General features: G+C 46.7%; 86 non-coding genes across 86 annotated transcripts; all 86 read left to right on the top strand.

The window, feature by feature from the left end:
* Positions 1-11: 11 nt before the first annotated feature.
* Positions 12-130, top strand: LOC125793636 (5S ribosomal RNA). The gene has a single exon (XR_007433157.1). It is a non-coding gene; the product is annotated as a 5S ribosomal RNA (ribosomal RNA).
* A 110-nt stretch (positions 131-240) lies between these two features.
* On the top strand, positions 241-359 carry LOC125793635 (5S ribosomal RNA). The gene has a single exon (XR_007433156.1). It is a non-coding gene; the product is annotated as a 5S ribosomal RNA (ribosomal RNA).
* A 110-nt stretch (positions 360-469) lies between these two features.
* On the top strand, positions 470-588 carry LOC125793250 (5S ribosomal RNA). The gene has a single exon (XR_007432834.1). It is a non-coding gene; the product is annotated as a 5S ribosomal RNA (ribosomal RNA).
* A 110-nt stretch (positions 589-698) lies between these two features.
* On the top strand, positions 699-817 carry LOC125793450 (5S ribosomal RNA). The gene has a single exon (XR_007433034.1). It is a non-coding gene; the product is annotated as a 5S ribosomal RNA (ribosomal RNA).
* A 110-nt stretch (positions 818-927) lies between these two features.
* LOC125793209 (5S ribosomal RNA) lies at positions 928-1,046 on the top strand. The gene has a single exon (XR_007432793.1). It is a non-coding gene; the product is annotated as a 5S ribosomal RNA (ribosomal RNA).
* A 110-nt stretch (positions 1,047-1,156) lies between these two features.
* LOC125793269 (5S ribosomal RNA) lies at positions 1,157-1,275 on the top strand. Its single transcript, XR_007432853.1, has one exon. It is a non-coding gene; the product is annotated as a 5S ribosomal RNA (ribosomal RNA).
* Positions 1,276-1,385: 110 nt separating this feature from the next.
* On the top strand, positions 1,386-1,504 carry LOC125793131 (5S ribosomal RNA). Its single transcript, XR_007432715.1, has one exon. It is a non-coding gene; the product is annotated as a 5S ribosomal RNA (ribosomal RNA).
* A 110-nt stretch (positions 1,505-1,614) lies between these two features.
* LOC125793634 (5S ribosomal RNA) lies at positions 1,615-1,733 on the top strand. Its single transcript, XR_007433155.1, has one exon. It is a non-coding gene; the product is annotated as a 5S ribosomal RNA (ribosomal RNA).
* Positions 1,734-1,843: 110 nt separating this feature from the next.
* On the top strand, positions 1,844-1,962 carry LOC125793633 (5S ribosomal RNA). The gene has a single exon (XR_007433154.1). It is a non-coding gene; the product is annotated as a 5S ribosomal RNA (ribosomal RNA).
* Positions 1,963-2,072: 110 nt separating this feature from the next.
* Positions 2,073-2,191, top strand: LOC125793632 (5S ribosomal RNA). Its single transcript, XR_007433153.1, has one exon. It is a non-coding gene; the product is annotated as a 5S ribosomal RNA (ribosomal RNA).
* Positions 2,192-2,301: 110 nt separating this feature from the next.
* Positions 2,302-2,420, top strand: LOC125793217 (5S ribosomal RNA). The gene has a single exon (XR_007432801.1). It is a non-coding gene; the product is annotated as a 5S ribosomal RNA (ribosomal RNA).
* Positions 2,421-2,724: 304 nt separating this feature from the next.
* On the top strand, positions 2,725-2,843 carry LOC125793631 (5S ribosomal RNA). Its single transcript, XR_007433152.1, has one exon. It is a non-coding gene; the product is annotated as a 5S ribosomal RNA (ribosomal RNA).
* Positions 2,844-2,953: 110 nt separating this feature from the next.
* On the top strand, positions 2,954-3,072 carry LOC125793248 (5S ribosomal RNA). The gene has a single exon (XR_007432832.1). It is a non-coding gene; the product is annotated as a 5S ribosomal RNA (ribosomal RNA).
* A 110-nt stretch (positions 3,073-3,182) lies between these two features.
* LOC125793448 (5S ribosomal RNA) lies at positions 3,183-3,301 on the top strand. Its single transcript, XR_007433032.1, has one exon. It is a non-coding gene; the product is annotated as a 5S ribosomal RNA (ribosomal RNA).
* Positions 3,302-3,411: 110 nt separating this feature from the next.
* Positions 3,412-3,530, top strand: LOC125793208 (5S ribosomal RNA). The gene has a single exon (XR_007432792.1). It is a non-coding gene; the product is annotated as a 5S ribosomal RNA (ribosomal RNA).
* A 110-nt stretch (positions 3,531-3,640) lies between these two features.
* Positions 3,641-3,759, top strand: LOC125793268 (5S ribosomal RNA). The gene has a single exon (XR_007432852.1). It is a non-coding gene; the product is annotated as a 5S ribosomal RNA (ribosomal RNA).
* Positions 3,760-3,869: 110 nt separating this feature from the next.
* Positions 3,870-3,988, top strand: LOC125794030 (5S ribosomal RNA). The gene has a single exon (XR_007433548.1). It is a non-coding gene; the product is annotated as a 5S ribosomal RNA (ribosomal RNA).
* Positions 3,989-4,098: 110 nt separating this feature from the next.
* LOC125793378 (5S ribosomal RNA) lies at positions 4,099-4,217 on the top strand. The gene has a single exon (XR_007432962.1). It is a non-coding gene; the product is annotated as a 5S ribosomal RNA (ribosomal RNA).
* A 110-nt stretch (positions 4,218-4,327) lies between these two features.
* Positions 4,328-4,446, top strand: LOC125793630 (5S ribosomal RNA). The gene has a single exon (XR_007433151.1). It is a non-coding gene; the product is annotated as a 5S ribosomal RNA (ribosomal RNA).
* A 110-nt stretch (positions 4,447-4,556) lies between these two features.
* On the top strand, positions 4,557-4,675 carry LOC125793629 (5S ribosomal RNA). The gene has a single exon (XR_007433150.1). It is a non-coding gene; the product is annotated as a 5S ribosomal RNA (ribosomal RNA).
* A 304-nt stretch (positions 4,676-4,979) lies between these two features.
* On the top strand, positions 4,980-5,098 carry LOC125793628 (5S ribosomal RNA). Its single transcript, XR_007433149.1, has one exon. It is a non-coding gene; the product is annotated as a 5S ribosomal RNA (ribosomal RNA).
* A 110-nt stretch (positions 5,099-5,208) lies between these two features.
* Positions 5,209-5,327, top strand: LOC125793627 (5S ribosomal RNA). The gene has a single exon (XR_007433148.1). It is a non-coding gene; the product is annotated as a 5S ribosomal RNA (ribosomal RNA).
* A 110-nt stretch (positions 5,328-5,437) lies between these two features.
* Positions 5,438-5,556, top strand: LOC125793625 (5S ribosomal RNA). The gene has a single exon (XR_007433146.1). It is a non-coding gene; the product is annotated as a 5S ribosomal RNA (ribosomal RNA).
* A 110-nt stretch (positions 5,557-5,666) lies between these two features.
* Positions 5,667-5,785, top strand: LOC125793624 (5S ribosomal RNA). The gene has a single exon (XR_007433145.1). It is a non-coding gene; the product is annotated as a 5S ribosomal RNA (ribosomal RNA).
* Positions 5,786-5,895: 110 nt separating this feature from the next.
* LOC125793179 (5S ribosomal RNA) lies at positions 5,896-6,014 on the top strand. The gene has a single exon (XR_007432763.1). It is a non-coding gene; the product is annotated as a 5S ribosomal RNA (ribosomal RNA).
* A 110-nt stretch (positions 6,015-6,124) lies between these two features.
* On the top strand, positions 6,125-6,243 carry LOC125793388 (5S ribosomal RNA). Its single transcript, XR_007432972.1, has one exon. It is a non-coding gene; the product is annotated as a 5S ribosomal RNA (ribosomal RNA).
* Positions 6,244-6,353: 110 nt separating this feature from the next.
* On the top strand, positions 6,354-6,472 carry LOC125793402 (5S ribosomal RNA). The gene has a single exon (XR_007432986.1). It is a non-coding gene; the product is annotated as a 5S ribosomal RNA (ribosomal RNA).
* A 110-nt stretch (positions 6,473-6,582) lies between these two features.
* LOC125793623 (5S ribosomal RNA) lies at positions 6,583-6,701 on the top strand. The gene has a single exon (XR_007433144.1). It is a non-coding gene; the product is annotated as a 5S ribosomal RNA (ribosomal RNA).
* Positions 6,702-6,811: 110 nt separating this feature from the next.
* LOC125793622 (5S ribosomal RNA) lies at positions 6,812-6,930 on the top strand. The gene has a single exon (XR_007433143.1). It is a non-coding gene; the product is annotated as a 5S ribosomal RNA (ribosomal RNA).
* Positions 6,931-7,040: 110 nt separating this feature from the next.
* LOC125793621 (5S ribosomal RNA) lies at positions 7,041-7,159 on the top strand. The gene has a single exon (XR_007433142.1). It is a non-coding gene; the product is annotated as a 5S ribosomal RNA (ribosomal RNA).
* Positions 7,160-7,269: 110 nt separating this feature from the next.
* Positions 7,270-7,388, top strand: LOC125793178 (5S ribosomal RNA). Its single transcript, XR_007432762.1, has one exon. It is a non-coding gene; the product is annotated as a 5S ribosomal RNA (ribosomal RNA).
* Positions 7,389-7,498: 110 nt separating this feature from the next.
* Positions 7,499-7,617, top strand: LOC125793304 (5S ribosomal RNA). The gene has a single exon (XR_007432888.1). It is a non-coding gene; the product is annotated as a 5S ribosomal RNA (ribosomal RNA).
* Positions 7,618-7,727: 110 nt separating this feature from the next.
* Positions 7,728-7,846, top strand: LOC125793401 (5S ribosomal RNA). Its single transcript, XR_007432985.1, has one exon. It is a non-coding gene; the product is annotated as a 5S ribosomal RNA (ribosomal RNA).
* Positions 7,847-7,956: 110 nt separating this feature from the next.
* LOC125793620 (5S ribosomal RNA) lies at positions 7,957-8,075 on the top strand. Its single transcript, XR_007433141.1, has one exon. It is a non-coding gene; the product is annotated as a 5S ribosomal RNA (ribosomal RNA).
* Positions 8,076-8,185: 110 nt separating this feature from the next.
* LOC125793317 (5S ribosomal RNA) lies at positions 8,186-8,304 on the top strand. The gene has a single exon (XR_007432901.1). It is a non-coding gene; the product is annotated as a 5S ribosomal RNA (ribosomal RNA).
* A 110-nt stretch (positions 8,305-8,414) lies between these two features.
* LOC125793619 (5S ribosomal RNA) lies at positions 8,415-8,533 on the top strand. The gene has a single exon (XR_007433140.1). It is a non-coding gene; the product is annotated as a 5S ribosomal RNA (ribosomal RNA).
* A 110-nt stretch (positions 8,534-8,643) lies between these two features.
* LOC125793618 (5S ribosomal RNA) lies at positions 8,644-8,762 on the top strand. Its single transcript, XR_007433139.1, has one exon. It is a non-coding gene; the product is annotated as a 5S ribosomal RNA (ribosomal RNA).
* A 110-nt stretch (positions 8,763-8,872) lies between these two features.
* LOC125793380 (5S ribosomal RNA) lies at positions 8,873-8,991 on the top strand. The gene has a single exon (XR_007432964.1). It is a non-coding gene; the product is annotated as a 5S ribosomal RNA (ribosomal RNA).
* A 110-nt stretch (positions 8,992-9,101) lies between these two features.
* On the top strand, positions 9,102-9,220 carry LOC125793617 (5S ribosomal RNA). The gene has a single exon (XR_007433138.1). It is a non-coding gene; the product is annotated as a 5S ribosomal RNA (ribosomal RNA).
* A 110-nt stretch (positions 9,221-9,330) lies between these two features.
* LOC125793616 (5S ribosomal RNA) lies at positions 9,331-9,449 on the top strand. Its single transcript, XR_007433137.1, has one exon. It is a non-coding gene; the product is annotated as a 5S ribosomal RNA (ribosomal RNA).
* Positions 9,450-9,559: 110 nt separating this feature from the next.
* LOC125793614 (5S ribosomal RNA) lies at positions 9,560-9,678 on the top strand. Its single transcript, XR_007433135.1, has one exon. It is a non-coding gene; the product is annotated as a 5S ribosomal RNA (ribosomal RNA).
* Positions 9,679-9,788: 110 nt separating this feature from the next.
* On the top strand, positions 9,789-9,907 carry LOC125793613 (5S ribosomal RNA). Its single transcript, XR_007433134.1, has one exon. It is a non-coding gene; the product is annotated as a 5S ribosomal RNA (ribosomal RNA).
* Positions 9,908-10,017: 110 nt separating this feature from the next.
* On the top strand, positions 10,018-10,136 carry LOC125793313 (5S ribosomal RNA). The gene has a single exon (XR_007432897.1). It is a non-coding gene; the product is annotated as a 5S ribosomal RNA (ribosomal RNA).
* A 110-nt stretch (positions 10,137-10,246) lies between these two features.
* LOC125793479 (5S ribosomal RNA) lies at positions 10,247-10,365 on the top strand. The gene has a single exon (XR_007433063.1). It is a non-coding gene; the product is annotated as a 5S ribosomal RNA (ribosomal RNA).
* Positions 10,366-10,475: 110 nt separating this feature from the next.
* Positions 10,476-10,594, top strand: LOC125793612 (5S ribosomal RNA). The gene has a single exon (XR_007433133.1). It is a non-coding gene; the product is annotated as a 5S ribosomal RNA (ribosomal RNA).
* A 110-nt stretch (positions 10,595-10,704) lies between these two features.
* Positions 10,705-10,823, top strand: LOC125793611 (5S ribosomal RNA). The gene has a single exon (XR_007433132.1). It is a non-coding gene; the product is annotated as a 5S ribosomal RNA (ribosomal RNA).
* Positions 10,824-10,933: 110 nt separating this feature from the next.
* LOC125793379 (5S ribosomal RNA) lies at positions 10,934-11,052 on the top strand. The gene has a single exon (XR_007432963.1). It is a non-coding gene; the product is annotated as a 5S ribosomal RNA (ribosomal RNA).
* A 110-nt stretch (positions 11,053-11,162) lies between these two features.
* On the top strand, positions 11,163-11,281 carry LOC125793610 (5S ribosomal RNA). Its single transcript, XR_007433131.1, has one exon. It is a non-coding gene; the product is annotated as a 5S ribosomal RNA (ribosomal RNA).
* Positions 11,282-11,391: 110 nt separating this feature from the next.
* Positions 11,392-11,510, top strand: LOC125793609 (5S ribosomal RNA). The gene has a single exon (XR_007433130.1). It is a non-coding gene; the product is annotated as a 5S ribosomal RNA (ribosomal RNA).
* A 110-nt stretch (positions 11,511-11,620) lies between these two features.
* Positions 11,621-11,739, top strand: LOC125794023 (5S ribosomal RNA). Its single transcript, XR_007433541.1, has one exon. It is a non-coding gene; the product is annotated as a 5S ribosomal RNA (ribosomal RNA).
* Positions 11,740-11,849: 110 nt separating this feature from the next.
* Positions 11,850-11,968, top strand: LOC125793414 (5S ribosomal RNA). The gene has a single exon (XR_007432998.1). It is a non-coding gene; the product is annotated as a 5S ribosomal RNA (ribosomal RNA).
* Positions 11,969-12,078: 110 nt separating this feature from the next.
* Positions 12,079-12,197, top strand: LOC125793413 (5S ribosomal RNA). Its single transcript, XR_007432997.1, has one exon. It is a non-coding gene; the product is annotated as a 5S ribosomal RNA (ribosomal RNA).
* Positions 12,198-12,307: 110 nt separating this feature from the next.
* Positions 12,308-12,426, top strand: LOC125793608 (5S ribosomal RNA). The gene has a single exon (XR_007433129.1). It is a non-coding gene; the product is annotated as a 5S ribosomal RNA (ribosomal RNA).
* Positions 12,427-12,536: 110 nt separating this feature from the next.
* On the top strand, positions 12,537-12,655 carry LOC125793284 (5S ribosomal RNA). The gene has a single exon (XR_007432868.1). It is a non-coding gene; the product is annotated as a 5S ribosomal RNA (ribosomal RNA).
* A 110-nt stretch (positions 12,656-12,765) lies between these two features.
* LOC125793607 (5S ribosomal RNA) lies at positions 12,766-12,884 on the top strand. Its single transcript, XR_007433128.1, has one exon. It is a non-coding gene; the product is annotated as a 5S ribosomal RNA (ribosomal RNA).
* A 110-nt stretch (positions 12,885-12,994) lies between these two features.
* LOC125793606 (5S ribosomal RNA) lies at positions 12,995-13,113 on the top strand. Its single transcript, XR_007433127.1, has one exon. It is a non-coding gene; the product is annotated as a 5S ribosomal RNA (ribosomal RNA).
* Positions 13,114-13,223: 110 nt separating this feature from the next.
* LOC125793283 (5S ribosomal RNA) lies at positions 13,224-13,342 on the top strand. The gene has a single exon (XR_007432867.1). It is a non-coding gene; the product is annotated as a 5S ribosomal RNA (ribosomal RNA).
* A 110-nt stretch (positions 13,343-13,452) lies between these two features.
* On the top strand, positions 13,453-13,571 carry LOC125793605 (5S ribosomal RNA). Its single transcript, XR_007433126.1, has one exon. It is a non-coding gene; the product is annotated as a 5S ribosomal RNA (ribosomal RNA).
* Positions 13,572-13,681: 110 nt separating this feature from the next.
* Positions 13,682-13,800, top strand: LOC125793423 (5S ribosomal RNA). The gene has a single exon (XR_007433007.1). It is a non-coding gene; the product is annotated as a 5S ribosomal RNA (ribosomal RNA).
* Positions 13,801-13,910: 110 nt separating this feature from the next.
* On the top strand, positions 13,911-14,029 carry LOC125793456 (5S ribosomal RNA). The gene has a single exon (XR_007433040.1). It is a non-coding gene; the product is annotated as a 5S ribosomal RNA (ribosomal RNA).
* Positions 14,030-14,139: 110 nt separating this feature from the next.
* LOC125793272 (5S ribosomal RNA) lies at positions 14,140-14,258 on the top strand. The gene has a single exon (XR_007432856.1). It is a non-coding gene; the product is annotated as a 5S ribosomal RNA (ribosomal RNA).
* A 110-nt stretch (positions 14,259-14,368) lies between these two features.
* LOC125793603 (5S ribosomal RNA) lies at positions 14,369-14,487 on the top strand. Its single transcript, XR_007433124.1, has one exon. It is a non-coding gene; the product is annotated as a 5S ribosomal RNA (ribosomal RNA).
* Positions 14,488-14,597: 110 nt separating this feature from the next.
* On the top strand, positions 14,598-14,716 carry LOC125793422 (5S ribosomal RNA). Its single transcript, XR_007433006.1, has one exon. It is a non-coding gene; the product is annotated as a 5S ribosomal RNA (ribosomal RNA).
* Positions 14,717-14,826: 110 nt separating this feature from the next.
* On the top strand, positions 14,827-14,945 carry LOC125793602 (5S ribosomal RNA). Its single transcript, XR_007433123.1, has one exon. It is a non-coding gene; the product is annotated as a 5S ribosomal RNA (ribosomal RNA).
* A 110-nt stretch (positions 14,946-15,055) lies between these two features.
* On the top strand, positions 15,056-15,174 carry LOC125793496 (5S ribosomal RNA). The gene has a single exon (XR_007433081.1). It is a non-coding gene; the product is annotated as a 5S ribosomal RNA (ribosomal RNA).
* A 110-nt stretch (positions 15,175-15,284) lies between these two features.
* Positions 15,285-15,403, top strand: LOC125793601 (5S ribosomal RNA). The gene has a single exon (XR_007433122.1). It is a non-coding gene; the product is annotated as a 5S ribosomal RNA (ribosomal RNA).
* A 110-nt stretch (positions 15,404-15,513) lies between these two features.
* LOC125793600 (5S ribosomal RNA) lies at positions 15,514-15,632 on the top strand. The gene has a single exon (XR_007433121.1). It is a non-coding gene; the product is annotated as a 5S ribosomal RNA (ribosomal RNA).
* Positions 15,633-15,742: 110 nt separating this feature from the next.
* LOC125793281 (5S ribosomal RNA) lies at positions 15,743-15,861 on the top strand. The gene has a single exon (XR_007432865.1). It is a non-coding gene; the product is annotated as a 5S ribosomal RNA (ribosomal RNA).
* A 110-nt stretch (positions 15,862-15,971) lies between these two features.
* On the top strand, positions 15,972-16,090 carry LOC125793599 (5S ribosomal RNA). Its single transcript, XR_007433120.1, has one exon. It is a non-coding gene; the product is annotated as a 5S ribosomal RNA (ribosomal RNA).
* A 110-nt stretch (positions 16,091-16,200) lies between these two features.
* Positions 16,201-16,319, top strand: LOC125793598 (5S ribosomal RNA). Its single transcript, XR_007433119.1, has one exon. It is a non-coding gene; the product is annotated as a 5S ribosomal RNA (ribosomal RNA).
* Positions 16,320-16,429: 110 nt separating this feature from the next.
* Positions 16,430-16,548, top strand: LOC125793280 (5S ribosomal RNA). The gene has a single exon (XR_007432864.1). It is a non-coding gene; the product is annotated as a 5S ribosomal RNA (ribosomal RNA).
* Positions 16,549-16,658: 110 nt separating this feature from the next.
* Positions 16,659-16,777, top strand: LOC125793597 (5S ribosomal RNA). Its single transcript, XR_007433118.1, has one exon. It is a non-coding gene; the product is annotated as a 5S ribosomal RNA (ribosomal RNA).
* A 110-nt stretch (positions 16,778-16,887) lies between these two features.
* LOC125793421 (5S ribosomal RNA) lies at positions 16,888-17,006 on the top strand. The gene has a single exon (XR_007433005.1). It is a non-coding gene; the product is annotated as a 5S ribosomal RNA (ribosomal RNA).
* A 110-nt stretch (positions 17,007-17,116) lies between these two features.
* On the top strand, positions 17,117-17,235 carry LOC125793596 (5S ribosomal RNA). The gene has a single exon (XR_007433117.1). It is a non-coding gene; the product is annotated as a 5S ribosomal RNA (ribosomal RNA).
* A 110-nt stretch (positions 17,236-17,345) lies between these two features.
* On the top strand, positions 17,346-17,464 carry LOC125793279 (5S ribosomal RNA). Its single transcript, XR_007432863.1, has one exon. It is a non-coding gene; the product is annotated as a 5S ribosomal RNA (ribosomal RNA).
* Positions 17,465-17,574: 110 nt separating this feature from the next.
* Positions 17,575-17,693, top strand: LOC125793214 (5S ribosomal RNA). Its single transcript, XR_007432798.1, has one exon. It is a non-coding gene; the product is annotated as a 5S ribosomal RNA (ribosomal RNA).
* A 110-nt stretch (positions 17,694-17,803) lies between these two features.
* On the top strand, positions 17,804-17,922 carry LOC125793595 (5S ribosomal RNA). The gene has a single exon (XR_007433116.1). It is a non-coding gene; the product is annotated as a 5S ribosomal RNA (ribosomal RNA).
* A 110-nt stretch (positions 17,923-18,032) lies between these two features.
* On the top strand, positions 18,033-18,151 carry LOC125793594 (5S ribosomal RNA). The gene has a single exon (XR_007433115.1). It is a non-coding gene; the product is annotated as a 5S ribosomal RNA (ribosomal RNA).
* Positions 18,152-18,261: 110 nt separating this feature from the next.
* Positions 18,262-18,380, top strand: LOC125793592 (5S ribosomal RNA). The gene has a single exon (XR_007433113.1). It is a non-coding gene; the product is annotated as a 5S ribosomal RNA (ribosomal RNA).
* A 110-nt stretch (positions 18,381-18,490) lies between these two features.
* Positions 18,491-18,609, top strand: LOC125793156 (5S ribosomal RNA). Its single transcript, XR_007432740.1, has one exon. It is a non-coding gene; the product is annotated as a 5S ribosomal RNA (ribosomal RNA).
* A 110-nt stretch (positions 18,610-18,719) lies between these two features.
* LOC125793591 (5S ribosomal RNA) lies at positions 18,720-18,838 on the top strand. Its single transcript, XR_007433112.1, has one exon. It is a non-coding gene; the product is annotated as a 5S ribosomal RNA (ribosomal RNA).
* Positions 18,839-18,948: 110 nt separating this feature from the next.
* Positions 18,949-19,067, top strand: LOC125793590 (5S ribosomal RNA). Its single transcript, XR_007433111.1, has one exon. It is a non-coding gene; the product is annotated as a 5S ribosomal RNA (ribosomal RNA).
* Positions 19,068-19,177: 110 nt separating this feature from the next.
* LOC125793589 (5S ribosomal RNA) lies at positions 19,178-19,296 on the top strand. The gene has a single exon (XR_007433110.1). It is a non-coding gene; the product is annotated as a 5S ribosomal RNA (ribosomal RNA).
* A 110-nt stretch (positions 19,297-19,406) lies between these two features.
* On the top strand, positions 19,407-19,525 carry LOC125793588 (5S ribosomal RNA). Its single transcript, XR_007433109.1, has one exon. It is a non-coding gene; the product is annotated as a 5S ribosomal RNA (ribosomal RNA).
* Positions 19,526-19,635: 110 nt separating this feature from the next.
* On the top strand, positions 19,636-19,754 carry LOC125793328 (5S ribosomal RNA). Its single transcript, XR_007432912.1, has one exon. It is a non-coding gene; the product is annotated as a 5S ribosomal RNA (ribosomal RNA).
* A 110-nt stretch (positions 19,755-19,864) lies between these two features.
* Positions 19,865-19,983, top strand: LOC125793587 (5S ribosomal RNA). The gene has a single exon (XR_007433108.1). It is a non-coding gene; the product is annotated as a 5S ribosomal RNA (ribosomal RNA).
* The last annotated feature ends 17 nt before the right edge of the window (positions 19,984-20,000 follow it).

Genomic DNA, 20,000 nt, shown 5'->3' with positions numbered 1-20,000 from the left:
GCTCTGCAATGGCTTACGGTCACACTACCCTGAGAACGCCCGATCTCGTCTGATCTCGGAAGCTAAGCAGGGTTTGGCCTGGTTAGTACTTGGATGGGAGACCACCTGGGAATACCAGGTGCTGTAAGCTTTTCCCCTCTTGCTTCCATTACCATGGTCTTGTTATACATTACTAGTTTGTTATCTGAAACCCAACATAGATGAAGTTGCATAAGTAGTCTTGATGAGAGCTCTGCAATGGCTTACGGTCACACTACCCTGAGAACGCCCGATCTCGTCTGATCTCGGAAGCTAAGCAGGGTTTGGCCTGGTTAGTACTTGGATGGGAGACCACCTGGGAATACCAGGTGCTGTAAGCTTTTCCCCTCTTGCTTCCATTACCATGGTCTTGTTATACATTACTAGTTTGTTATCTGAAACCCAACATAGATGAAGTTGCATAAGTAGTCTTGATGAGAGCTCTGCAATGGCTTACGGTCACACTACCCTGAGAACGCCAGATCTCGTCTGATCTCGGAAGCTAAGCAGGGTTTGGCCTGGTTAGTACTTGGATGGGAGACCACCTGGGAATACCAGGTGCTGTAAGCTTTTCCCCTCTTGCTTCCATTACCATGGTCTTGTTATACATTACTAGTTTGTTATCTGAAACCCAACATAGATGAAGTTGCATAAGTAGTCTTGATGAGAGCTTTGCAATGGTTTGCGGTCACACTACCCTGAGAACGCCCGATCTCGTCTGATCTCGGAAGCTAAGCAGGGTTTGGCCTGGTTAGTGCTTGGATGGGAGACCACCTGGGAATACCAGGTGCTGTAAGCTTTTCCCCTCTTGCTTCCATTACCATGGTCTTGTTATACATTACTAGTTTGTTATCTGAAACCCAACATAGATGAAGTTGCATAAGTAGTCTTGATGAGAGCTCTGCAATGGCTTACGGTCACACTACCCTGAGAACGCCCGATCTCGTCTGATCTTGGAAGCTAAGCAGGGTTTGGCCTGGTTAGTACTTGGATGGGAGACCACCTGGGAATACCAGGTGCTGTAAGCTTTTCCCCTCTTGCTTCCATTACCATGGTCTTGTTATACATTACTAGTTTGTTATCTGAAACCCAACATAGATGAAGTTGCATAAGTAGTCTTGATGAGAGCTCTGCAATGGCTTACAGTCACACTACCCTGAGAACGCCCGATCTCGTCTGATCTCGGAAGCTAAGCAGGGTTTGGCCTGGTAAGTACTTGGATGGGAGACCACCTTGGAATACCAGGTGCTGTAAGCTTTTCCCCTCTTGCTTCCATTACCATGGTCTTGTTATACATTACTAGTTTGTTATCTGAAACCCAACATAGATGAAGTTGCATAAGTAGTCTTGATGAGAGCTCTGCAATGGCTTACGGTCACACTACCCTGAGAATGCCCGATCTCGTCTGATCTCGGAAGCTAAGCAGGGTATGGCCTGGTTAGTACTTGGATGGGAGACCACCTGGGAATACCAGGTGCTGTAAGCTTTTCCCCTCTTGCTTCCATTACCATGGTCTTGTTATACATTACTAGTTTGTTATCTGAAACCCAACATAGATGAAGTTGCATAAGTAGTCTTGATGAGAGCTCTGCAATGGCTTACGGTCACACTACCCTGAGAACGCCCGATCTCGTCTGATCTCGGAAGCTAAGCAGGGTTTGGCCTGGTTAGTACTTGGATGGGAGACCACCTGGGAATACCAGGTGCTGTAAGCTTTTCCCCTCTTGCTTCCATTACCATGGTCTTGTTATACATTACTAGTTTGTTATCTGAAACCCAACATAGAAGAAGTTGCATAAGTAGTCTTGATGAGAGCTCTGCAATGGCTTACGGTCACACTACCCTGAGAACGCCCGATCTCGTCTGATCTCGGAAGCTAAGCAGGGTTTGGCCTGGTTAGTACTTGGATGGGAGACCACCTGGGAATACCAGGTGCTGTAAGCTTTTCCCCTCTTGCTTCCATTACCATGGTCTTGTTATACATTACTAGTTTGTTATCTGAAACCCAACATAGATGAAGTTGCATAAGTAGTCTTGATGAGAGCTATGCAATGGCTTACGGTCACACTACCCTGAGAACGCCCGATCTCGTCTGATCTCGGAAGCTAAGCAGGGTTTGGCCTGGTTAGTACTTGGATGGGAGACCACCTGGGAATACCAGGTGCTGTAAGCTTTTCCCCTCTTGCTTCCATTACCATGGTCTTGTTATACATTACTAGTTTGTTATCTGAAACCCAACATAGATGAAGTTGCATAAGTAGTCTTGATGAGAGCTCTGCAATGGCTTACGGTCACACTACCCTGAGAACGCCCGATCTCGTCTGATCTCGGAAGCTAAGCAGGGTTTGGCCTGGTTAGTACTTGGATGGGAGACCACCTGGGAATACCAGGTGCTGTAAGATTTTCCCCTCTTGCTTCCATTACCATGGTCTTGTTATACATTACTAGTTTGTTATCTGAAACCCAACATAGATGAAGTTGCATAAGTAGTCTTGATGAGAGCTCTGCAATGGCTTACGGTCACACTACCCTGAGAACGCCAGATCTCGTCTGATCTCGGAAGCTTCCCACCTGGGAATACCAGGTGCTGTAAGCTTTTCCCCTCTTGCTTCCATTACCATGGTCTTGTTATACATTACTAGTTTGTTATCTGAAACCCAACATAGATGAAGTTGCATAAGTAGTCTTGATGAGAGCTCTGCAATGGCTTACGGTCACACTACCCTGAGAACGCCCGATCTCGTCTGATCTCGGAAGCTAAGCAGGGTTTGGCCTGGTTAGTACTTGGATGGGAGACCACCTGGGAATACCAGGTGCTGTAAGCTTTTCCCCTCTTGCTTCCATTACCATGGTCTTGTTATACATTACTAGTTTGTTATCTGAAACCCAACATAGATGAAGTTGCATAAGTAGTCTTGATGAGAGCTCTGCAATGGCTTACGGTCACACTACCCTGAGAACGCCAGATCTCGTCTGATCTCGGAAGCTAAGCAGGGTTTGGCCTGGTTAGTACTTGGATGGGAGACCACCTGGGAATACCAGGTGCTGTAAGCTTTTCCCCTCTTGCTTCCATTACCATGGTCTTGTTATACATTACTAGTTTGTTATCTGAAACCCAACATAGATGAAGTTGCATAAGTAGTCTTGATGAGAGCTTTGCAATGGTTTGCGGTCACACTACCCTGAGAACGCCCGATCTCGTCTGATCTCGGAAGCTAAGCAGGGTTTGGCCTGGTTAGTGCTTGGATGGGAGACCACCTGGGAATACCAGGTGCTGTAAGCTTTTCCCCTCTTGCTTCCATTACCATGGTCTTGTTATACATTACTAGTTTGTTATCTGAAACCCAACATAGATGAAGTTGCATAAGTAGTCTTGATGAGAGCTCTGCAATGGCTTACGGTCACACTACCCTGAGAACGCCCGATCTCGTCTGATCTTGGAAGCTAAGCAGGGTTTGGCCTGGTTAGTACTTGGATGGGAGACCACCTGGGAATACCAGGTGCTGTAAGCTTTTCCCCTCTTGCTTCCATTACCATGGTCTTGTTATACATTACTAGTTTGTTATCTGAAACCCAACATAGATGAAGTTGCATAAGTAGTCTTGATGAGAGCTCTGCAATGGCTTACAGTCACACTACCCTGAGAACGCCCGATCTCGTCTGATCTCGGAAGCTAAGCAGGGTTTGGCCTGGTAAGTACTTGGATGGGAGACCACCTTGGAATACCAGGTGCTGTAAGCTTTTCCCCTCTTGCTTCCATTACCATGGTCTTGTTATACATTACTAGTTTGTTATCTGAAACCCAACATAGATGAAGTTGCATAAGTAGTCTTGATGAGAGCTCTGCAATGGCTTACGGTCACACTACCCTGAGAATGCCCGATCTCGTCTGATCTCGGAAGCTAAGCAGGGTTTGGCCTGGTTAGTACTTGGATGGGAGACCACCTGGGAATACCAGGTGCTGTAAGCTTTTCCCCTCTTGCTTCCATTACCATGGTCTTGTTATACATTACTAGTTTGTTATCTGAAACCCAACATAGATGAAGTTGCATAAGTAGTCTTGATGAGAGCTCTGCAATGGCTTACGGTCACACTACCCTGAGAACGCCCGATCTCGTCTGATCTCGGAAGCTAAGCAGGGTTTGGCCTGGTTAGTACTTGGATGGGAGACCACCTGGGAATACCAGGTGCTCTAAGCTTTTCCCCTCTTGCTTCCATTACCATGGTCTTGTTATACATTACTAGTTTGTTATCTGAAACCCAACATAGAAGAAGTTGCATAAGTAGTCTTGATGAGAGCTCTGCAATGGCTTACGGTCACACTACCCTGAGAACGCCCGATCTCGTCTGATCTCGGAAGCTAAGCAGGGTTTGGCCTGGTTAGTACTTGGATGGGAGACCACCTGGGAATACCAGGTGCTGTAAGCTTTTCCCCTCTTGCTTCCATTACCATGGTCTTGTTATACATTACTAGTTTGTTATCTGAAACCCAACATAGATGAAGTTGCATAAGTAGTCTTGATGAGAGCTCTGCAATGGCTTACGGTCACACTACCCTGAGAACGCCCGATCTCGTCTGATCTCGGAAGCTAAGCAGGGTTTGGCCTGGTTAGTACTTGGATGGGAGACCACCTGGGAATACCAGGTGCTGTAAGCTTTTCCCCTCTTGCTTCCATTACCATGGTCTTGTTATACATTACTAGTTTGTTATCTGAAACCCAACATAGATGAAGTTGCATAAGTAGTCTTGATGAGAGCTCTGCAATGGCTTACGGTCACACTACCCTGAGAACGCCAGATCTCGTCTGATCTCGGAAGCTTCCCACCTGGGAATACCAGGTGCTGTAAGCTTTTCCCCTCTTGCTTCCATTACCATGGTCTTGTTATACATTACTAGTTTGTTATCTGAAACCCAACATAGATGAAGTTGCATAAGTAGTCTTGATGAGAGCTCTGCAATGGCTTACGGTCACACTACCCTGAGAACGCCCGATCTCGTCTGATCTCGGAAGCTAAGCAGGGTTTGGCCTGGTTAGTACTTGGATGGGAGACCACCTGGGAATACCAGGTGCTGTAAGCTTTTCCCCTCTTGCTTCCATTACCACGGTCTTGTTATACATTACTAGTTTGTTATCTGAAACCCAACATAGATGAAGTTGCATAAGTAGTCTTGATGAGAGCTCTGCAATGGCTTACGGTCACACTACCCTGAGAACGCCCGATCTCGTCTGATCTCGGAAGCTAAGCAGGGTTTGGCCTGGTTAGTACTTGGATGGGAGACCACCTGGGAATACCAGGTGCTGTAAGCTTTTCCCCTCTTGCTTCCATTACCATGGTCTTGTTATACATTACTAGTTTGTTATCTGAAACCCAACATAGATGAAGTTGCATAAGTAGTCTTGATGAGAGCTCTGCAATGGCTTACGGTCACACTACCCTGAGAACGCCCGATCTCGTCTGATCTCGGAAGCTAAGCAGGGTTTGGCCTGGTTAGTACTTGGATGGGAGACCACCTGGGAATACCAGGTGCTGTAAGCTTTTCCCCTCTTGCTTCCATTACCATGGTCTTGTTATACATTACTAGTTTGTTATCTGAAACCCAACATAGATGAAGTTGCATAAGTAGTCTTGATGAGAGCTCTGCAATGGCTTACGGTCACACTACCCTGAGAACGCCCGATCTCGTCTGATCTCGGAAGCTAAGCAGGGTTTGGCCTGGTTAGTACTTGGATGGGAGACCACCTGGGAATACCAGGTGCTGTAAGCTTTTCCCCTCTTGCTTCCATTACCATGGTCTTGTTATACATTACTAGTTTGTTATCTGAAACCCAACATAGATGAAGTTGCATAAGTAGTCTTGATGAGAGCTCTGCAATGGCTTACGGTCACACTACCCTGAGAACGCCCGATCTCGTCTGATCTCGGAAGCTAAGCTGGGTTTGGCCTGGTTAGTACTTGGATGGGAGACCACCTGGGAATACCAGGTGCTGTAAGCTTTTCCCCTCTTGCTTCCATTACCATGGTCTTGTTATACATTACTAGTTTGTTATCTGAAACCCAACATAGATGAAGGTGCATAAGTAGTCTTGATGAGAGCTCTGCAATGGCTTACGGTCATACTACCCTGAGAACGCCCGATCTCGTCTGATCTCGGAAGCTAAGCAGGGTTTGGCCTGGTTAGTACTTGGATGGTAGACCACCTGGGAATACAAGGTGCTGTAAGCTTTTCCCCTCTTGCTTCCATTACCATGGTCTTGTTATACATTACTAGTTTGTTATCTGAAACCCAACATAGATGAAGTTGCATAAGTAGTCTTGATGAGAGCTTTGCAATGGCTTGAGGTCACACTACCCTGAGAACGCCCGATCTCGTCTGATCTCGGAAGCTAAGCAGGGTTTGGCCTGGTTAGTACTTGGATGGGAGACCACCTGGGAATACCAGGTGCTGTAAGCTTTTCCCCTCTTGCTTCCATTACCATGGTCTTGTTATACATTACTAGTTTGTTATCTGAAACCCAACATAGATGAAGTTGCATAAGTAGTCTTGATGAGAGCTCTGCAATGGCTTACGGTCACACTACCCTGAGAACGCCCGATCTCGTCTGATCTCGGAAGCTAAGCAGGGTTTGGCCTGGTTAGTACTTGGATGGGAGACCACCTGGGAATACCAGGTGCTGTAAGCTTTTCCCCTCTTGCTTCCATTACCATGGTCTTGTTATACATTACTAGTTTGTTATCTGAAACCCAACATAGATGAAGTTGCATAAGTAGTCTTGATGAGAGCTCTGCAATGGCTTACGGTCACACTACCCTGAGAACGCCCGATCTCGTCTGATCTCGGAAGCTAAGCAGGGTTTGGCCTGGTTAGTACTTGGATGGGAGACCACCTGGGAATACCAGGTGCTGTAAGCTTTTCCCCTCTTGCTTCCATTACCATGGTCTTGTTATACATTACTAGTTTGTTATCTGAAACCCAACATAGATGAAGTTGCATAAGTAGTCTTGATGAGAGCTCTGCAATGGCTTACGGTCACACTACCCTGAGAACGCCCGATCTCGTCTGATCTCGGAAGCTAAGCAGGGTTTGGCCTGGTTAGTACTTGGATGGGAGACCACCTGGGAATACCAGGTGCTGTAAGCTTTTCCCCTCTTGCTTCCATTACCATGGTCTTGTTATACATTACTAGTTTGTTATCTGAAACCCAACATAGATGAAGTTGCATAAGTAGTCTTGATGAGAGCTCTGCAATGGCTTACGGTCACACTACCCTGAGAACGCCCGATCTCGTCTGATCTCGGAAGCTAAGCTGGGTTTGGCCTGGTTAGTACTTGGATGGGAGACCACCTGGGAATACCAGGTGCTGTAAGCTTTTCCCCTCTTGCTTCCATTACCATGGTCTTGTTATACATTACTAGTTTGTTATCTGAAACCCAACATAGATGAAGGTGCATAAGTAGTCTTGATGAGAGCTCTGCAATGGCTTACGGTCATACTACCCTGAGAACGCCCGATCTCATCTGATCTCGGAAGCTAAGCAGGGTTTGGCCTGGTTAGTACTTGGATGGTAGACCACCTGGGAATACAAGGTGCTGTAAGCTTTTCCCCTCTTGCTTCCATTACCATGGTCTTGTTATACATTACTAGTTTGTTATCTGAAACCCAACATAGATGAAGTTGCATAAGTAGTCTTGATGAGAGCTTTGCAATGGCTTGAGGTCACACTACCCTGAGAACGCCCGATCTCGTCTGATCTCGGAAGCTAAGCAGGGTTTGGCCTGGTTAGTACTTGGATGGGAGACCACCTGGGAATACCAGGTGCTGTAAGCTTTTCCCCTCTTGCTTCCATTACCATGGTCTTGTTATACATTACTAGTTTGTTATCTGAAACCCAACATAGATGAAGTTGCATAAGTAGTCTTGATGAGAGCTCTGCAATGGCTTACGGTCACACTACCCTGAGAACGCCCGATCTCGTCTGATCTCGGAAGCTAAGCAGGGTTTGGCCTGGTTAGTACTTGGATGGGAGACCACCTGGGAATACCAGGTGCTGTAAGCTTTTCCCCTCTTGCTTCCATTACCATGGTCTTGTTATACATTACTAGTTTGTTATCTGAAACCCAACATAGATGAAGTTGCATAAGTAGTCTTGATGAGAGCTCTGCAATGGCTTACGGTCACACTACCCTGAGAACGCCCGATCTCGTCTAATCTCGGAAGCTAAGCAGGGTTTGGCCTGGTTAGTACTTGGATGGGAGACCACCTGGGAATACCAGGTGCTGTAAGCTTTTCCCCTCTTGCTTCCATTACCATGGTCTTGTTATACATTACTAGTTTGTTATCTGAAACCCAACATAGATGAAGTTGCATAAGTAGTCTTGATGAGAGCTCTGCAATGGCTTACGGTCACACTACCCTGAGAACGCCCGATCTCGTCTGATCTCGGAAGCTAAGCAGGGTTTGGCCTGGTTAGTACTTGGATGGGAGACCACCTGGGAATACCAGGTGCTGTAAGCTTTTCCCCTCTTGCTTCCATTACCATGGTCTTGTTATACATTACTTGTTTGTTATCTGAAACCCAACATAGATGAAGTTGCATAAGTAGTCTTGATGAGAGCTCTGCAATGGCTTACGGTCACACTACCCTGAGAACGCCCGATCTCGTCTGATCTCGGAAGCTAAGCAGGGTTTGGCCTGGTTAGTACTTGGATGGGAGACCACCTGGGAATACCAGGTGCTGTAAGCTTTTCCCCCCTTGCTTCCATTACCATGGTCTTGTTATACATTACTAGTTTGTTATCTGAAACCCAACATAGATGAAGTTGCATAAGTAGTCTTGATGAGAGCTCTGCAATGGCTTACGGTCACACTACCGTGAGATCGCCCGATCTCGTCTGATCTCGGAAGCTAAGCAGGGTTTGGCCTGGTTAGTACTTGGATGGGAGACCACCTGGGAATACCAGGTGCTGTAAGCTTTTCCCCTCTTGCTTCCATTACCATGGTCTTGTTATACATTACTAGTTTGTTATCTGAAACCCAACATAGATGAAGTTGCATAAGTAGTCTTGATGAGAGCTCTGCAATGGCTTACGGTCACACTACCCTGAGAACGCCCGATCTCGTCTGATCTCGGAAGCTAAGCAGGGTTTGGCCTGGTTAGTACTTGGATGGGAGACCACCTGGGAATACCAGGTGCTGTAAGCTTTTCCCCTCTTGCTTCCATTACCATGGTCTTGTTATACATTACTAGTTTGTTATCTGAAACCCAACATAGATGAAGTTGCATAAGTAGTCTTGATGAGAGCTCTGCAATGGCTTACGGTCACACTACCCTGAGAACGCCCGATCTCGTCTGATCTCGGAAGCTAAGCAGGGTTTGGCCTGGTTAGTACTTGGATGGGAGACCACCTGGGAATACCAGGTGCTGTAAGCTTTTCCCCTCTTGCTTCCATTACCATGGTCTTGTTATACATCACTAGTTTGTTATCTGAAACCCAACATAGATGAAGTTGCATAAGTAGTCTTGATGAGAGCTCTGCAACGGCTTACGGTCACACTACCCTGAGAACGCCCGATCTCGTCTGATCTCGGAAGCTAAGCAGGGTTTGGCCTGGTTAGTACTTGGATGGGAGACCACCTGGGAATACCAGGTGCTGTAAGCTTTTCCCCTCTTGCTTCCATTACCATGGTCTTGTTATACATTACTAGTTTGTTATCTGAAACCCAACATAGATGAAGTTGCATAAGTAGTCTTGATGAGAGCTCTGCAATGGCTTACGGTCACACTACCCTGAGAACGCCCGATCTCGTCTGATCTCGGAAGCTAAGCAGGGTTTGGCCTGGTTAGTACTTGGATGGGAGACCACCTGGGAATACCAGGTGCTGTAAGCTTTTCCCCTCTTGCTTCCATTACCATGGTCTTGTTATACATTACTAGTTTGTTATCTGAAACCCAACATAGATGAAGTTGCATAAGTAGTCTTGATGAGAGCTCTGCAATGGCTTACGGTCACACTACCCTGAGAACGCCCGATCTCGTCTGATCTCGGAAGCTAAGCAGGGTTTGGCCTGGTTAGTACTTGGATGAGAGACCACCTGGGAATACCAGGTGCTGTAAGCTTTTCCCCTCTTGCTTCCATTACCATGGTCTTGTTATACATTACTAGTTTGTTATCTGAAACCCAACATAGATGAAGTTGCATAAGTAGTCTTGATGAGAGCTCTGCAACGGCTTACGGTCACACTACCGTGAGAACGCCCGATCTCGTCTGATCTCGGAAGCTAAGCAGGGTTTGGCCTTGTTAGTACTTGGATGGGAGACCACCTGGGAATACCAGGTGCTGTAAGCTTTTCCCCTCTTGCTTCCATTACCATGGTCTTGTTATACATTACTAGTTTGTTATCTGAAACCCAACATAGATGAAGTTGCATAAGTAGTCTTGATGAGAGCTCTGCAATGGCTTACGGTCACACTACCCTGAGAACGCCCGATCTCGTCTGATCTCGGAAGCTAAGCAGGGTTTGGCCTGGTTAGTACTTGGATGGGAGACCACCTGGGAATACCAGGTGCTGTAAGCTTTTCCCCTCTTGCTTCCATTACCATGGTCTTGTTATACATTACTAGTTTGTTGTCTGAAACCCAACATAGATGAAGTTGCATAAGTAGTCTTGATGAGAGCTCTGCAATGGCTTACGGTCACACTACCCTGAGAACGCCCGATCTCGTCTGATCTCGGAAGCTAAGCAGGGTTTGGCCTGGTTAGTACTTGGATGGGAGACCACCTGGGAATACCAGGTGCTGTAAGCTTTTCCCCTCTTGCTTCCATTACCATGTTATTGTTATACATTACTAGTTTGTTATCTGAAACCCAACATAGATGAAGTTGCATAAGTAGTCTTGATGAGAGCTCTGCAATGGCTTACGGTCACACTACCGTGAGATCGCCCGATCTCGTCTGATCTCGGAAGCTAAGCAGGGTTTGGCCTGGTTAGTACTTGGATGGGAGACCACCTGGGAATACCAGGTGCTGTAAGCTTTTCCCCTCTTGCTTCCATTACCATGGTCTTGTTATACATTACTAGTTTGTTATCTGAAACCCAACATAGATGAAGTTGCATAAGTAGTCTTGATGAGAGCTCTGCAATGGCTTACGGTCACACTACCCTGAGAACGCCCGATCTCGTCTGATCTCGGAAGCTAAGCAGGGTTTGGCCTGGTTAGTACTTGGATGGGAGACCACCTGGGAATACCAGGTGCTGTAAGCTTTTCCCCTCTTGCTTCCATTACCATGGTCTTGTTATACATTACTAGTTTGTTATCTGAAACCCAACATAGATGAAGTTGCATAAGTAGTCTTGATGAGAGCTCTGCAATGGCTTACGGTCACACTACCCTGAGAACGCCCGATCTCGTCTGATCTCGGAAGCTAAGCAGGGTTTGGCCTGGTTAGTACTTGGATGGGAGACCACCTGGGAATACCAGGTGCTGTAAGCTTTTCCCCTCTTGCTTCCATTACCATGGTCTTGTTATACATTACTAGTTTGTTATCTGAAACCCAACATAGATAAAGTTGCATAAGTAGTCTTGATGAGAGCTCTGCAATGGCTTACGGTTACACTACCCTGAGAACGCCCGATCTCGTCTGATCTCGGAAGCTAAGCAGGGTTTGGCCTGGTTAGTACTTGGATGGGAGACCACCTGGGAATACCAGGTGCTGTAAGCTTTTCCCCTCTTGCTTCCATTACCATGGTCTTGTTATACATTACTAGTTTGTTATCTGAAACCCAACATAGATGAAGTTGCATAAGTAGTCTTGATGAGAGCTCTGCAATGGCTTACGGTCACACTACCCTGAGAACGCCCGATCTCGTCTGATCTCGGAAGCTAAGCAGGGTTTGGCCTGGTTAGCACTTGGATGGGAGACCACCTGGGAATACCAGGTGCTGTAAGCGTTTCCCCTCTTGCTTCCATTACCATGGTCTTGTTATACATTACTAGTTTGTTATCTGAAACCCAACATAGATGAAGTCGCATAAGTAGTCTTGATGAGAGCTCTGCAATGGCTTACGGTCACACTACCCTGAGAACGCCCGATCTCGTCTGATCTCGGAAGCTAAGCAGGGTTTGGCCTGGTTAGCACTTGGATGGGAGACCACCTGGGAATACCAGGTGCTGTAAGCGTTTCCCCTCTTGCTTCCATTACCATGGTCTTGTTATACATTACTAGTTTGTTATCTGAAACCCAACATAGATGAAGTTGCATAAGTAGTCTTGATGAGAGCTCTGCAATGGCTTACGGTCACACTACCCTGAGAACGCCCGATCTCGTCTGATCTCGGAAGCTAAGCAGGGTTTGGCCTGGTTAGTACTTGGATGGGAGACCACCTGGGAATACCAGGTGCTGTAAGCTTTTCCCCTCTTGCTTCCATTACCATGGTCTTGTTATACATTACTAGTTTGTTATCTGAAACCCAACATAGATGAAGTTGCATAAGTAGTCTTGATGAGAGCTCTGCAATGGCTTACGGTCACACTACCCTGAGAACGCCCGATCTCGTCTGATCTCGGAAGCTAAGCAGGGTTTGGCCTGGTTAGTACTTGGATGGGAGACCACCTGGGAATACCAGGTGCTGGAAGCTTTTCCCCTCTTGCTTCCATTACCATGGTCTTGTTATACATTACTAGTTTGTTATCTGAAACCCAACATAGATGAAGTTGCATAAGTAGTCTTGATGAGAGCTCTGCAATGGCTTACGGTCACACTACCCTGAGAACGCCCGATCTCGTCTGATCTCGGAAGCTAAGCAGGGTTTGGCCTGGTTAGTACTTGGATGGGAGACCACCTGGGAATACCAGGTGCTGTAAGCTTTTCCCCTCTTGCTTCCATTACCATGGTCTTGTTATACATTACTAGTTTGTTATCTGAAACCCAACATAGATGAAGTTGCATAAGTAGTCTTGATGAGAGCTCTGCAATGGCTTACGGTCACACTACCCTGAGAACGCCCGATCTCGTCTGATCTCGGAAGCTAAGCAGGGTTTGGCCTGGTTAGTACTTGGATGGGAGACCACCTGGGAATACCAGGTGCTGTAAGCTTTTCCCCTCTTGCTTCCATTACCATGGTCTTGTTATACATTACTAGTTTGTTATCTGAAACCCAACATAGATGAAGTTGCATAAGTAGTCTTGATGAGAGCTCTGCAATGGCTTACGGTCACACTACCCTGAGAACGCCCGATCTCGTCTGATCTCGGAAGCTAAGCAGGGTTTGGCCTGGTTAGTACTTGGATGGGAGACCACCTGGGAATACCAGGTGCTGGAAGCTTTTCCCCTCTTGCTTCCATTACCATGGTCTTGTTATACATTACTAGTTTGTTATCTGAAACCCAACATAGATGAAGTTGCATAAGTAGTCTTGATGAGAGCTCTGCAATGGCTTACGGTCACACTACCCTGAGAACGCCCGATCTCGTCTGATCTCGGAAGCTAAGCAGGGTTTGGCCTGGTTAGTACTTGGATGGGAGACCACCTGGGAATACCAGGTGCTGTAAGCTTTTCCCCTCTTGCTTCCATTACCATGGTCTTGTTATACATTACTAGTTTGTTATCTGAAACCCAACATAGATGAAGTTGCATAAGTAGTCTTGATGAGAGCTCTGCAATGGCTTACGGTCACACTACCCTGAGAACGCCCGATCTCGTATGATCTCGGAAGCTAAGCAGGGTTTGGCCTTGTTAGTACTTGGATGGGAGACCACCTGGGAATACCAGGTGCTGTAAGCTTTTCCCCTCTTGCTTCCATTACCATGGTCTTGTTATACATTACTAGTTTGTTATCTGAAACCCAACATAGATGAAGTTGCATAAGTAGTCTTGATGAGAGCTCTGCAATGGCTTACGGTCACACTACCCTGAGAACGCCCGATCTCGTCTGATCTCGGAGGCTAAGCAGGGTTTGGCCTGGTTAGTACTTGGATGGGAGACCACCTGGGAATACCAAGTGCTGTAAGCTTTTCCCCTCTTGCTTCCATTACCATGGTCTTGTTATACATTACTAGTTTGTTATCTGAAACCCAACATAGATGAAGTTGCATAAGTAGTCTTGATGAGAGCTCTGCAATGGCTTACGGTCACACTACCCTGAGAACGCCCGATCTCGTCAGATCTCGGAAGCTAAGCAGGGTTTGGCCTGGTTAGTACTTGGATGGGAGACCACCTGGGAATACCAGGTGCTGGAAGCTTTTCCCCTCTTGCTTCCATTACCATGGTCTTGTTATACATTACTAGTTTGTTATCTGAAACCCAACATAGATGAAGTTGCATAAGTAGTCTTGATGAGAGCTCTGCAATGGCTTACGGTCACACTACCCTGAGAACGCCCGATCTCGTCTGATCTCGGAAGCTAAGCAGGGTTTGGCCTGGTTAGTACTTGGATGGGAGACCACCTGGGAATACCAGGTGCTGTAAGCTTTTCCCCTCTTGCTTCCATTACCATGGTCTTGTTATACATTACTAGTTTGTTATCTGAAACCCAACATAGATGAAGTTGCATAAGTAGTCTTGATGAGAGCTCTGCAATGGCTTACGGTCACACTACCCTGAGAACGCCCGATCTCGTATGATCTCGGAAGCTAAGCAGGGTTTGGCCTTGTTAGTACTTGGATGGGAGACCACCTGGGAATACCAGGTGCTGTAAGCTTTTCCCCTCTTGCTTCCATTACCATGGTCTTGTTATACATTACTAGTTTGTTATCTGAAACCCAACATAGATGAAGTTGCATAAGTAGTCTTGATGAGAGCTCTGCAATGGCTTACGGTCACACTACCCTGAGAACGCCCGATCTCGTCTGATCTCGGAAGCTAAGCAGGGTTTGGCCTGGTTAGTACTTGGATGGGAGACCACCTGGGAATACCAGGTGCTGTAAGCTTTTCCCCTCTTGCTTCCATTACCATGGTCTTGTTATACATTACTAGTTTGTTATCTGAAACCCAACATAGATGAAGTTGCATAAGTAGTCTTGATGAGAGCTCTGCAATGGCTTACGGTCACACTACCCTGAGAACGCCCGATCTCGTCTGATCTCGGAAGCTAAGCAGGGTTTGGACTGGTTAGTACTTGGATGGGAGACCACCTGGGAATACCAGGTGCTGGAAGCTTTTCCCCTCTTGCTTCCATTACCATGGTCTTGTTATACATTACTAGTTTGTTATCTGAAACCCAACATAGATGAAGTTGCATAAGTAGTCTTGATGAGAGCTCTGCAATGGCTTACGGTCACACTACCCTGAGAACGCCCGATCTCGTCTGATCTCGGAAGCTAAGCAGGGTTTGGCCTGGTTAGTACTTGGATGGGAGACCACCTGGGAATACCAGGTGCTGTAAGCTTTTCCCCTCTTGCTTCCATTACCATGGTCTTGTTATACATTACTAGTTTGTTATCTGAAACCCAACATAGATGAAGTTGCATAAGTAGTCTTGATGAGAGCTCTGCAATGGCTTACGGTCACACTACCCTGAGAACGCCCGATCTCGTCTGATCTCGGAAGCTAAGCAGGGTTTGGCCTGGTTAGTACTTGGATGGGAGACCACCTGGGAATACCAGGTGCTGTAAGCTTTTCCCCTCTTGCTTCCATTACCATGGTCTTGTTATACATTACTAGTTTGTTATCTGAAACCCAACATAGATGAAGTTGCATAAGTAGTCTTGATGAGAGCTCTGCAATGGCTTACGGTCACACTACCCTGAGAACGCCCGATCTCGTCTGATCTCGGAAGCTAAGCAGGGTTTGGCCTGGTTAGTACTTGGATGGGAGACCACCTGGGAATACCAGGTGCTGGAAGCTTTTCCCCTCTTGCTTCCATTACCATGGTCTTGTTATACATTACTAGTTTGTTATCTGAAACCCAACATAGATGAAGTTGCATAAGTAGTCTTGATGAGAGCTCTGCAATGGCTTACGGTCACACTACCCTGAGAACGCCCGATCTCGTCTGATCTCGGAAGCTAAGCAGGGTTTGGCCTGGTTAGTACTTGGATGGGAGACCACCTGGGAATACCAGGTGCTGTAAGCTTTTCCCCTCTTGCTTCCATTACCATGGTCTTGTTATACATTACTAGTTTGTTATCTGAAACCCAACATAGATGAAGTTGCATAAGTAGTCTTGATGAGAGCTCTGCAATGGCTTACGGTCACACTACCCTGAGAACGCCCGATCTCGTCTGATCTCGGAAGCTAAGCAGGGTTTGGCCTGGTTAGTACTTGGATGGGAGACCACCTGGGAATACCAGGTGCTGTAAGCTTTTCCCCTCTTGCTTCCATTACCATGGTCTTGTTATACATTACTAGTTTGTTATCTGAAACCCAACATAGATGAAGTTGCATAAGTAGTCTTGATGAGAGCTCTGCAATGGCTTACGGTCACACTACCCTGAGAACGCCCGATCTCGTCTGATCTCGGAAGCTAAGCAGGGTTTGGCCTGGTTAGTACTTGGATGGGAGACCACCTGGGAATACCAGGTGCTGGAAGCTTTTCCCCTCTTGCTTCCATTACCATGGTCTTGTTATACATTACTAGTTTGTTATCTGAAACCCAACATAGATGAAGTTGCATAAGTAGTCTTGATGAGAGCTCTGCAATGGCTTACGGTCACACTACCCTGAGAACGCCCGATCTCGTCTGATCTCGGAAGCTAAGCAGGGTTTGGCCTGGTTAGTACTTGGATGGGAGACCACCTGGGAATACCAGGTGCTGTAAGCTTTTCCCCTCTTGCTTCCATTACCATGGTCTTGTTATACATTACTAGTTTGTTATCTGAAACCCAACATAGATGAAGTTGCATAAGTAGTCTTGATGAGAGCTCTGCAATGGCTTACGGTCACACTACCCTGAGAACGCCCGATCTCGTATGATCTCGGAAGCTAAGCAGGGTTTGGCCTTGTTAGTACTTGGATGGGAGACCACCTGGGAATACCAGGTGCTGTAAGCTTTTCCCCTCTTGCTTCCATTACCATGGTCTTGTTATACATTACTAGTTTGTTATCTGAAACCCAACATAGATGAAGTTGCATAAGTAGTCTTGATGAGAGCTCTGCAATGGCTTACGGTCACACTACCCTGAGAACGCCCGATCTCGTCTGATCTCGGAAGCTAAGCAGGGTTTGGCCTGGTTAGTACTTGGATGGGAGACCACCTGGGAATACCAGGTGCTGTAAGCTTTTCCCCTCTTGCTTCCATTACCATGGTCTTGTTATACATTACTAGTTTGTTATCTGAAACCCAACATAGATGAAGTTGCATAAGTAGTCTTGATGAGAGCTCTGCAATGGCTTACGGTCACACTACCCTGAGAACGCCCGATCTCGTCTGATCTCGGAAGCTAAGCAGGGTTTGGCCTGGTTAGTACTTGGATGGGAGACCACCTGGGAATACCAGGTGCTGGAAGCTTTTCCCCTCTTGCTTCCATTACCATGGTCTTGTTATACATTACTAGTTTGTTATCTGAAACCCAACATAGATGAAGTTGCATAAGTAGTCTTGATGAGAGCTCTGCAATGGCTAACGGTCACACTACCCTGAGAACGCCCGATCTCGTCTGATCTCGGAAGCTAAGCAGGGTTTGGCCTGGTTAGTACTTCGATGGGAGACCACCTGGGAATACCAGGTGCTGTAAGCTTTTCCCCTCTTGCTTCCATTACCATGGTCTTGTTATACATTACTAGTTTGTTATCTGAAACCCAACATAGATGAAGTTGCATAAGTAGTCTTGATGAGAGCTCTGCAATGGCTTACGGTCACACTACCCTGAGAACGCCCGATCTCGTCTGATCTCGGAAGCTAAGCAGGGTTTGGCCTGGTTAGTACTTGGATGGGAGACCACCTGGGAATACCAGGTGCTGTAAGCTTTTCCCCTCTTGCTTCCATTACCATGGTCTTGTTATACATTACTAGTTTGTTATCTGAAACCCAACATAGATGAAGTTGCATAAGTAGTCTTGATGAGAGCTCTGCAATGGCTTACGGTCACACTACCCTGAGAACGCCCGATCTCGTCTGATCTCGGAAGCTAAGCAGGGTTTGGCCTGGTTAGTACTTGGATGGGAGACCACCTGGGAATACCAGGTGCTGTAAGCTTTTCCCCTCTTGCTTCCATTACCATGGTCTTGTTATAAATTACTAGTTTGTTATCTGAAACCCAACATAGATGAAGTTGCATAAGTAGTCTTGATGAGAGCTCTGCAATGGCTTACGGTCACACTACCCTGAGAACGCCCGATCTCGTCTGATCTCGGAAGCTAAGCAGGGTTTGGCCTGGTTAGTACTTGGATGGGAGACCACCTGGGAATACCAGGTGCTGTAAGCTTTTCCCCTCTTGCTTCCATTACCATGGTCTTGTTATACATTACTAGTTTGTTATCTGAAACCCAACATAGATGAAGTTGCATAAGTAGTCTTGATGAGAGCTCTGCAATGGCTTACGGTCACACTACCCTGAGAACGCCCGATCTCGTCTGATCTCGGAAGCTAAGCAGGGTTTGGCCTGGTTAGTACTTGGATGGGAGACCACCTGGGAATACCAGGTTCTGTAAGCTTTTCCCCTCTTGCTTCCATTACCATGGTCTTGTTATACATTACTAGTTTGTTATCTGAAACCCAACATAGATGAAGTTGCATAAGTAGTCTTGATGAGAGCTCTGCAATGGCTTACGGTCACACTACCCTGAGAACGCCCGATCTCGTCTGATCTCGGAAGCTAAGCAGGGTTTGGCCTGGTTAGTACTTGGATGGGAGACCACCTGGGAATACCAGGTGCTGTAAGCTTTTCCCCTCTTGCTTCCATTACCATGGTCTTGTTATACATTACTAGTTTGTTATCTGAAACCCAACATAGATGAAGTTGCATAAGTAGTCTTGATGAGAGCTCTGCAATGGCTTACGGTCACACTACCCTGAGAACGCCCGATCTCGTCTGATCTCGGAAGCTAAGCAGGGTTTGGCCTGGTTAGTACTTGGATGGGAGACCACCTGGGAATACCAGGTGCTGTAAGCTTTTCCCCTCTTGCTTCCATTACCATGGTCTTGTTATACATTACTAGTTTGTTATCTGAAACCCAACATAGATGAAGTTGCATAAGTAGTCTTGATGAGAGCTCTGCAATGGCTTACGGTCACACTACCCTGAGAACGCCCGATCTCGTCTGATCTCGGAAGCTAAGCAGGGTTTGGCCTGGTTAGTACTTGGATGGGAGACCACCTGGGAATACCAGGTGCTGTAAGCTTTTCCCCTCTTGCTTCCATTACCATGGTCTTGTTATACATTACTAGTTTGTTATCTGAAACCCAACATAGATGAAGTTGCATAAGTAGTCTTGATGAGAGCTCTGCAATGGCTTACGGTCACACTACCCTGAGAACGCCCGATCTCGTCTGATCTCGGAAGCTAAGCAGGGTTTGGCCTGGTTAGTACTTGGATGGGAGACCACCTGGGAATACCAGGTGCTGTAAGCTTTTCCCCTCTTGCTTCCATTACCATGGTCTTGTTATACATTACTAGTTTGTTATCTGAAACCCAACATAGATGAAGTTGCATAAGTAGTCTTGATGAGAGCTCTGTAATGGCTTACGGTCACACTACCCTGAGAACGCCCGATCTCGTCTGATCTCGGAAGCTAAGCAGGGTTTGGCCTGGTTAGTACTTGGATGGGAGACCACCTGGGAATACCAGGTGCTTTAAGCTTTTCCCCTCTTGCTTCCATTACCATGGTCTTGTTATACATTACTAGTTTGTTATCTGAAACCCAACATAGATGAAGTTGCATAAGTAGTCTTGATGAGAGCTCTGCAATGGCTTACGGTCACACTACCCTGAGAACGCCCGATCTCGTCTGATCTCGGAAGCTAAGCAGGGTTTGGCCTGGTTAGTACTTGGATGGGAGACCACCTGGGAATACCAGGTGCTGTAAGCTTTTCCCCTCTTGCTTCC

The sequence above is a fragment of the Astyanax mexicanus genome, unplaced genomic scaffold, assembly GCF_023375975.1.
Source record: "Astyanax mexicanus isolate ESR-SI-001 unplaced genomic scaffold, AstMex3_surface scaffold_37, whole genome shotgun sequence".
In the NCBI taxonomy this organism is placed as follows: Eukaryota; Metazoa; Chordata; class Actinopteri; order Characiformes; family Acestrorhamphidae; genus Astyanax; species Astyanax mexicanus.
This window is presented reverse-complemented; position numbering and strand designations above follow the sequence as displayed.